The sequence below is a fragment of the Lacerta agilis genome, chromosome 11 (assembly GCF_009819535.1).
Source record: "Lacerta agilis isolate rLacAgi1 chromosome 11, rLacAgi1.pri, whole genome shotgun sequence".
Classification (NCBI taxonomy): domain Eukaryota; kingdom Metazoa; phylum Chordata; class Lepidosauria; order Squamata; family Lacertidae; genus Lacerta; species Lacerta agilis.
In genome coordinates, this window is record NC_046322.1 from 33,121,444 (window position 1) to 33,131,827 (window position 10,384).

A 10,384-nucleotide genomic window follows, 5' to 3' on the forward strand; every position below is an offset into this window, starting at 1 on the left:
AACCTGGTGCTTTGTCCTTTTCATCTTAAAGAAAAGTGGGTTATTTTCTTTTTACTAAGAGTATTGGCTCTGGTGGTCCCACAAAAGGAGATATACAGATCAAATAAAACAAGATCTTTCAGTGAGGTCTTAAAAATACCAAAAGCAAGCTTTCACGTTACACAGAATCCTGACTCAGAAAAAAGAAAAAGAAAAAAAAGAATTCTGTTGTGGCAGCAATTTTAATGCCATTCAGTGTGATTCATTAATGAAAGCTTTGATCACACATGTTTCTAAAAAGTATATTATTTAATCAGGAAAGTCACTAAGGCCTGTGACACAGACCTCTTTTGTGCTAAGAAAATACTTCAGCCAATTAATATGACCCACCCCCTGTGAGGAGTACTGGATGCAAGATACGCAATCAGCACAGGACTCAATATTTCACACCCACTTCCTGGATGACTCTTAGTCTTACATATGTGGATGCACACAGAAGTGAGGACGGCAACCAGTGCTTTTGGTGGGAGGCCCAAGCATGCCTCCAATCCATGCAGCCAACCATCACTCTCCTCCCCAGTGTGCCGACTTGCACATTAAAATAACCCATGCTCTGCAGGAAGAAAAGAAAGTCTATACAAATTCCCTCCGTTGCATGCATCTGCACCCCAAATGCACATCAGTGCCCATGAAAAGGGTGCTGTAAACAAATGGTTGACACTATTACCATGCCAGTGCATTAAAACAAAACAAAACCTGGCTGGAAAATATTTCATCACTTAGTTAATTAAAAGTCACCTGGTTAATTGACTAAAAAGATGTGCAATCCATCAACAGCTCTAGATAAAAAAGATAGGAGCATAGTCATGTTAATGTGTTCCTAGTTCAGACGGCTGCATTTCCAAGGAACTGAAGCAAAGTGGAGTGAAGACACTGCTTCCAACCCTTCTAATATTCTCCCACCAAATGTATGGTTTTTCAAGAGGAAGACAGGGAAGGGGATGTCAGAAGAAGCCAGCTCTCCCAAAACAGGTGATCAGTGCAGTCAGAGCTGACCATCTCTTTAATGGTATGTGTGTGTGCACGCACTTTCTCACACAAGGAACGTTCTGCTTTCATCTGCAAATAAGGGATGTGCAGTTTTCTTTCAACTCAGGACTCTCAGCATGCACCCGGAACTGTAGCCAGAAGGCTCATTCATGTTCTGCACTTTTTCAGATGCCTGAGTTCTCTTGTTAGACCACATTGAGAGGACACAAAATGGGAATAGAGCAATAAGAATGTAAAGGATGCATTGGTCTCCAGCACCCATTTCTAGATTGCTTAGGACACAGAATATAGTGGTACCTTGCTTTTGAACGTCTGCATTGATGAACATTTTGGTTTTTGAACACCATAAACCTGGAAGTAAATGCTTCAGTTTTCGAACATGCCTCAGAAGTTGAAAATGCCATGTGGCTTCCATTGAGTGCAATATCCTGAGGCCTAGCTGTTGGCTATTGAGTTTTCGGTTTTCGAAAGTTTCAGAACAGTCTTCCGGAACAGATTACATTAAAAACCGAGGTACCACTGTATATACAATATAAGATAGTGGCATGGTATAAAACAAATAAATGTAATGCATGCATTACATGAGCAAAGCTAGAAATCAAAGAAATCACCCACTGAAGTAAAATTTCATGTTGTTACTTTCGCCGTAACAATTATACTTTCCATTTAATGATTATTTTTTTTTGCACTTGCTATTTCCATCTCAACTAGTTGGAAGAAATCCCAGCACACCACTAGGAAGCAAGACAGCTTATGTTCATTGCATTAAAGGTGCCCCCTTTGGCCATTGTCTCAGTGATCTTCTCCCCTTGAACTGTTTCAATAACTTTTGTAGAATGGCTAGTTCAGCTCCAATAATGCCGTGTCCCTGTTTCCTCATTCAGAGCTCCATCAGTCACATACGCTTCAAAACATGCTTTTATTCAAGAGATAGCCCTTTGCAAGATGAAAGTTCCCATCTCAGATTAAACAGAGCTTGTTCATTTTTCAAACTCAAGGAGGTGGCGCAGTCCAGGTTTAGAGATTTGGAGCAGCTGTTAGATGTGGCTGCTTAATCCTCCATCCTCCTCCTACTCCTCCTCAGTTCTTTGCCCCAAAGAGCTGAAAATCTGAATTTAGGTAGTGTATGTGTGTGTGGCATAGGAGCAACAGTTTGGAGAGAGAAAACAAAAGCAGTTGCAGCTTTATGCTTTACTTCTGAATGTACATTAACTGTACTTCAGAAATAGTGGGATACTATGGGGTATGGGAGAAATCTGGTTCAGTTTGCATTATAATGTGGACTAATTAACACTATGTGGAACAATACACAAATTGAAACACAGGGAGCCTTCAAGATTCACCCTTTTCTGAATTTTGTGATGCAGTTCCCCAACCAACACATGGATATATTAAGCAGAGAGTACATACAAACATATATTTTTGTGAAAATAACATACAGAAATCCATTGTATTAGGGTAAATTGCTTGCAGAAATGTTATACAGTGGTACCTCAGGTTAAGAACTTAATTTGTTCTGGAGTTCCGTTCTTAACCTGAAACTGTTCTTAGCCTGAAGCACTACTTTAGCTAATGGGGCCTCCCGCTGCCGCTGTGCCGCCAGAGCACGATTTCTGTTCTTACCGTTCTTAACCTGAAGTGTTATTTCTGGGTTAGCGGAGTATGTAACCTGAAGCGTAGGTAACCTGAGGTACCACTGTATTAGGCAAAGCTGTATACAAATAACTTTGTAATGGGACAAATGTGTACTAAAATGCTGATGAACTTTCATAAGTACTTTAAAAAAAACAAACAAGATAATACAGAAGTGTGGCAAACTGATCTCAAGATTAGAAACCCAGTCCCTCACCCTGTGATGAACTGAAACTGAAAGTTTCACCCATCTCTCTTTGATACAGGAAGGGCTTATTTACTTAGTGAAAGAAAATACTACTATACTTTTCTCCCTCTTTGCCTGCCCATTGCTGTTGGGTTCTTCCATCCTCCTTTTCTGTCCATACCTCCTCCTAGTCTTGAAATCACCCAAGGAGGCCTGAGACCATTAGCAATCATACGAGTTAGCTACTAAGAGCCATTAACACCAAGGGTAGACTAAAGCCCATAAACATCTAACTGCCATGGTTGGAAAGAAGAGGAGTGCATGACCAAAACTCACTAGTGGCTCATTCTGAGAATTCCTTCTGTCCCCCAGTGTTGAAGTCCTTCCCATGACTACTTACTCACTCACCCTTCTTAAAAGCAAGGGATATATTTTGCCTGTGAATTGGAGGGGGGAGTAAGTGGGGGGGGGGCTGACCAGCTATGGGGTTAATCCTAGTTCAAGACTGATCTGAGTGAAAAGTCTGGTCCCAGTTCAAAATATTATTAATTCCCCAGATTGCAAATTTGCTGCATCACTAGTTAAGACCCAGGGAAGTGCTTCCATCCTGGACACTTACTGTGGGACAATCACTTTCTATTCATTCACTTTTAAGGGCCATCTATTCAGTGCTATAATTAAAATGTTGTTCTGCCACATGTTCTCATGGTTCTTCTTTCAAATGGTTACAGATCTGCACAGCCCATATCAGATGTGTAGGAAGGTAGCTACCCTAACCCATGCAGATACATAGTCATAACTAACAGTGATATTAAGCTTGACATTGCAGTAAAAGTTTGAGAAAATATTTGAAGTCTGATTCTGGGAAAGAAGCAAATAAAGTTCATGTACAGCTTCTCCTGCTCCTTCCTTTAATGGGTCTCTTGCAGAGATATAGTACCTGGACTTCAGATTTCTTTCTTCCCTTTTAATACAAGCCACATTATTTTCATAACTCTCTTTTGGAATCATTCCTGGTTTCTGGAAACAAATTATTAAAACTGAGCATATGGAGGTCTTAAAGTAGAACCTTATGGGAGGAGGGAAAACCCATGCACGCCCTCTAGTTGATTCTTTCTGTTTTGGAGCATCTTAAAATAAAAAGAAATGATTGCAAACTTTCTGGGGGGAAATATGTTTTCTGGAACATTTTCATTTCAGGTGATGTTTTTCAGTTTTAGATTCTTCTCGGTGCAAGATGGATGCTGTACCAACCCTCACCTCTGCTGTTCCAGCACTTTGCTTTCTGAGATGTGGTAGTAGAATATCTATGTTAAGTTTTTTGAAGAGAAGTTGGATGATGGGAGTTGAAGTCTGACAAACTTTGGAGGGCCAAAGATTCCCCCAGCCCTGTTTAATGGTAACAGTCTCACCCAAGGCAATCTCAAGAGTATTTTCCAAGAATGTGCTCTGTCAAAAGGTCTGCGTGTCTGAGTGCCACTGTAAGCATTCTGTAAACCTGCATTATTTACAATTCCAGAAATGTCACAAATTACATTCTGAAAGTGCCTTGTAATGTACGGAAGTGAGAGCTAGACCATCAAGAAGGCTGATCGCCGAAGAATTGATGCTTTTGAATTATGGAGCTGGAGGAGACTCTTGAGAGTCCCATGGACTGCAAGAAGATCAAACCTATCCATTCTCAAGGAAATTGGCCCTGAGTGCTCACTAGAAGGACAGATCCTGAAGTTGAGGCTCCAGTACTTTGGCCACCTCATGAGAAGAGAAGAATCTCTAGAAAAGACCCTGATGTTGGGAAAGGTGGAGGGCACAAGAAGAAGGGGACGACAGAGGATGAGATGGTTGGACAGTGTTCTCGAAGCTACTAACATGAGTTTGGCCAAACTGCGGGAGGCAGTGAAGGATAGGCGTGCCTGGCGTGCTCTGGTCCATGGGGTCACGAAGAGTCGGACACGACTGAACGACTGAACAACAACAACATTCTGAAAGTGCCTTGTATTAGTACTTTGGGGTGAACAAAGCCCCCAGTCTGCCTCTTTAACTATCAATCACAGTCCCCACCTAGGTAGCTTATTTTGTACTCAAGTGGAGTAGTTCTGCCTTGGGGATGCACATGTGGCTCAGACTTAAACACACACCTTCTCCCAGTTTAAGGAAAGTGTGTGCAAGGATGCTGCACAAGTGACTTCCCAGACTGAGTTGAAGTGGAGACCAGATGCTCAGTTTTGTCAGTTTGGACAGCATTGATCCCTGGCTCGAAGGGCTTGGAAGCGGAATCCAGGCAACCTCACAATTTTCTTGTGGGAGAGGGCTGTCCCTTGTTAAACTCCTCTGTCTTCCAGAGAGAGGATCCACTTGGACAGGACTGATAGAGCTGACAAGGCAGCTAGGCAGGAGCAGACACACATGGTCAGCAATGCATGATGAGGCTACCCTGTGTGTCTACATAACTTTGGACTGAGGCCAAGAAGCACAATGCCATCTCATCCAACTAAACCTACATCTCCAGTTCCATTCCTTTCCTCATTTGGTATTTGAAAACGAGCTTCCTATTTCCTAAAATAGATCTTCATGAAGAAGGATTTGCTTATTAGTTCCTTGTACTACAGAGGCTTCTTTTCATTAGATCTTTAAAACAACAGCAAGGTTACCATTTAGAACAGACTATGTACACATCCCTTTCAAAGCAATCTGAATGGACTATGACCCATTTGAAGGAAGGTTTTCTGTGAATGCGGTTTCTATTACTGCTTCCTCAGAGTCTTATCCGTTAACTGCTGGCTAGCTCCAGGGAGGGGCATGATGAATTATTAAGCTGGCATCAGGAGAAAAGCTGGCAGCAGATGAGAAACAAGAGCTAAAGAGATAGCGAGAGAGACTCACAAAGAGAAAGGTTGAATATGTAGAAGAGAAAAATGGTAGGGGATTTGGAGCAATATTAGAACCAATTTGATTTCCACTCTCTTCCCCCAGTTATCAGCAAACCTCCAACAGTATATTCATTAATTCTGATAGACGGGGCTGCCATATGACCCCAAAAATACATGCTCTGAGTGCCCCTTCCTTCATTGTTTCCAGCAAATTCCGCTTAGGTGGTTCCAAGCACTTGCTTTCAAGGGAAGCTGTCTGGCTCCTGAAATCAAGGCTTCCATCAGGAGAGAAGAAATGTATTAGTGGATTCTGAGTTCAGTATTCATGTCTCTCTGGGTGCAATAGCTATGTCCTGCCACTTCCAGAGGCATTGCTGGTTGTAATACAGGGCAGGGACTTTTCGAAGTAGCACCCGCTATTGGCTTCAGATTTTTTTGGGGGGTGGGCTTAGAACAAGGTGTCTTAAGTAGGGGCCCCTCCTTCATACTGTCACCCTCTCCTTCTGTGCCTATTCTGCATCTCCTCCCAGAATGAGGAAACAAAGTACCAGTAAGTGGAGGCTGCTCCCAGGCACATGACCTGTTGTTGTTGTTGTTGTTGTTCAGTCGTTCAGTCGTGTCCGACTCTTCGTGACCCCATGGACCAGAGCACGCCAGGCACGCCTATCATTCACTGCCTCCCGCAGTTTGGCCAAACTCATGTTAGTAGCTTCGAGAATACTGTCCAACCATCTCATCCTTTGTCGTCCCCTTCTCCTTGTGCCCTCCATCTTTCCCAACATCAGGGTCTTTTCCAGGGAGTCTTCTCTTCTCATGAGGTGGCCAAAGTACTGGAGCCTCAACTTCAGGATCTGTCCTTCTAGTGAGCACTCAGGGCTGATTTCCTTGAGAATGGATAGGTTTGATCTTCTTGCAGTCCATGGGACTCTCAAGAGTCTCCTCCAGCACCATAATTCAAAAGCATCAATTCTTCGGCGATCAGCCTTCTTGATGGTCCAGCTCTCACTTCCGTACATTACTACTGGGAAAACCATAGCTTTAACTATACGGACCTTTGTTGGCAAGGTGATGTCTTTGCTTTTTAAGATGCTGTCTAGGTTTGTCATTGCTTTTCTCCCAAGAAGCAGGCGTCTTCTAATTTCGTGACTGCTGTCACCATCTGCAGTGATCATGGAACCCAAGAAAGTGAAATCTCTCACTGCCTCCATTTCTTCCCCTTCTATTTGCCAGGAGGTGATGGGACCAGTGGCCATGATCTTAGTTTTTTTGATGTTGAGCTTCAGACCATATTTTGCGCTTTCCTCTTTCACCCTCATTAAAAGGTTCTTCAATTCCTCCTCACTTTCTGCCATCAAGGTTGTATCATCAGCATATCTGAGGTTGTTGATATTTTTTCCGGCAATCTTAATTCCGGTTTGGGATTCATCCAGCCCAGCCTTTCGCATGATGAATTCTGCATATAAGTTAAATAAGCAGGGAGACAATATACAGCCTTGTCGTACTCCTTTCCCAATTTTGAACCAATCAGTTATTCCATATCCAGTTCTAACTGTAGCTTCTTGTCCCAAATAGAGATTTCTCAGGAGACAGATGAGGTGATCCGGCACTCCCATTTCTTTAAGAACTTTCCATAGTTTGCTGTGGTCGACACAGTCAAATGCTTTTGCGTAGTCAATGAAGCAGAAGTAGATGTTTTTCTGGAACTCTCTAGCTTTCTCCATAATCCAGCGCATGTTTGCAATTTGGTCTCTGGTTCCTCTGCCCCTTCGAAATCCAGCTTGCACTTCTGGGAGTTCTCGGTCCACGTACTGCTTAAGCCTGCCTTGTAGAATTTTAAGCATAACCTTGCTAGAGTGTGAAATGAGTGCAATTGTGCGGTAGTTAGAGCATTCTTTGGCACTGCCCTTCTTTGGGACTGGGATGTAAACTGATCTTCTCCAATCCTCTGGCCACTGCTGAGTTTTCCAAACTTGTTGGCATATTGAGTGTAGCACCTTAACAGCATCATCTTTTAGGATTTTAAATAGTTCAGCTGGAATATCATCACTTCCACTGGCCTTGTTGTTAGCAAGGCTTTCTAAGGCCCATTTGACTTCACTCTCCAGGATGTCTGGCTCAAGGTCAGCAACCACACTACCTGGGGTGCATGAGACCTCTATATCTTTCTGGTATAGTTCCTCTGTGTATTCTTGCCACCTCTTCTTGATGTCTTCTGCTTCTGTTAGGTCCTTTCCACTTTTGTCCTTAATTGTGGTAATCTTTGTACGAAATGTTCCTTTCATATCTCCAATTTTCTTGAACAGATCTCTGGTTTTTCCCATTCTGTTATTTTCCTCTATTTCTTTGCATTGCTCGTTTAGAAAGGCCCTCTTGTCTCTCCTTGCTATTCTTTGGAAATCTGCATTCAATTTCCTGTATCTTTCACTATCTCCCTCGCATTTTGCTTGCCTTCTCTCCCCCGCTATTTTTAAGGCCTCATTGGACAGCCACTTTGCTTTCTTGCATTTCTTTTTCATTGGGATGGTTTTCGTTGCTGCCTCCTGTATAATGTTACGAGCCTCCATCCACAGTTCTTCAGGCACTCTATCCACCAAATCTAAGTCCTTAAACCTGTTTTTCACTTCAACTGTGTATTCATAAGGAATTTGATTTAGATTGTATCTTACTGGCCCAGTGGTTTTTCCTACTTTCTTCAGTTTAAGCTGGAATTTTGCTATAAGAAGCTGATGATCGGAGCCACAGTCAGCTCCAGGTCTTGTTTTTGCTGAGTGTATAGAGCTTCTCCATCTTTGGCTGCAGAGAATATAATCAATCTGATTTCGATGTCGCCCATCTGGTGATGTCCATGTGTAGAGTCGTCTCTTGTGTTGTTGGAAAAGAGTGTTTGTGATGACCAGCTTGTTCTCCTGACAGAACTCTATTAGCCTTTGCCCTGCTTCATTTTGAACTCCAAGGCCAAACTTGCCAGTTGTTCCTTTTATCTCTTGACTCCCTACTTTAGCATTCCAATCCCCTATAATGAGAAGAACATCCTTCTTTGGTGTCATTTCTATAAGGTGTTGTAAGTCTTCATAGAATTGGTCAATTTCAGTTTCTTCAGCACTGGAAGTTGGTGCATAAACTTGGATTACTGTGATGTTAAAAGGACTGCCTTGGATTCGTATCGAGATCAATCTATCATTTTTGAAATTGCATCCCAGTACAGCTTTCGCCACTCTTTTGTTGACTATGAGGGCCACTCCATTTCTTTTACGGGATTCCTGCCCGCAGTAGTAGATATGATAGTCATCTGAACTGAATTCGCCCATTCCCGTCCATTTTAGTTCACTGATGCCTAGGATGTCAATGTTTATTCTTGCCATCTCATTTTTGACCACATCCAGCTTACCAAGGTTCATGGTTCTTACATTCCAGGTTCCTATGCAATACTTTTCTTTACAGCATTGGACTTTCCTTTCGCTTCCAGGCATATCCGCAACTGAGTGTCCTTTCGGCTTTGGCCCAGCCGCTTCATCAGCTTTGGATCTACTTGTACTTGTCCTCCGCTCTTCCCCAGTAGCATGTTGGACGCCTTCCGACCTGAGGGGCTCATCTTCCAGCGTCATATCTTTTATATGCCTGTTGTCTTTGTCCATGGAGTTTTCTTGGCAGGGATACTGGAGTGGGTTGCCAGTTCCTCCTCCAGGTGGATCACGTTTGGTCCAAACTCTCCACTATGACCTGTCCATCTTGGGTGGCCCTGCACGGCATAGCTCATAGCTTCCCTGAGTAATTCAAGCCCCTTCGCCACGACAAGGCAGTGATCCATGAAGGGGGCACATGACCTGGAAGAGTGCAAATGAACAGGTGGCAAGGAGAAAGAGGAGAAGGAGTGGTCTGAGGAAGTCTGAGAATCAGCAGTGGATGCCCTGCTAGACTGTGACCTTGGCAAGTGCCCTATCCTGCAGACCCCTTGTGTTGCTCTAAGCAACAACTCATGTGTTCAGAGGCCTAGACTCTTAGAAATAAGAACCTGAACTCAGACAGTCCTTGTTAGATGAACAGGTTTGTTTTAGAGTGCCCTCTTTGCTCACTGTTACATGCAGACTATGTTTTTCCTTCCAGAATTCACTTTCCCCCTGTTTGCCCACCATAAATCCTGGGGTTTGACTAGCCTATGTTTGGCTCAGAGCATTTTGGAGTCCTGCTCTGGACCAAGGAATGAATCTTCCATAAACAATACAGCACCTAGGCTTTGCTCCCTTCCCCTAGAGATCATAGCTGTCAACTTTCCCCCCCTTTTAAGGGAAATTCCCTTATTCCAAATAGGATTCCTCGCAAGAAAAGGGAAAAGTTGACAGCTATGCTAGAGATCCAGATGGTTCTCACTTTACAGATGTCCATATTCAGTTCTCTATTGGAGAGTTTCATTTCAGCCCTAAGCTTCTATTGATGAAATCTTGACCAGCCGTTCTGGGCTATTAACCAGTAATCACCCTGATGCCAACAGGAATACAGTGTTAGTGCCACCTTTATTTCACAAATGAGGTGCCATCACAGAGAAAGCTATCTCCTTTATACAAACATAATACACATTTATCCCAAAGATGGAAGACTATTAATGGTTGTAATGCTTGGGCAGGTTTCTTTGAAGGAGATGTTCCTTTAGCTATTTAATGAAGTAACT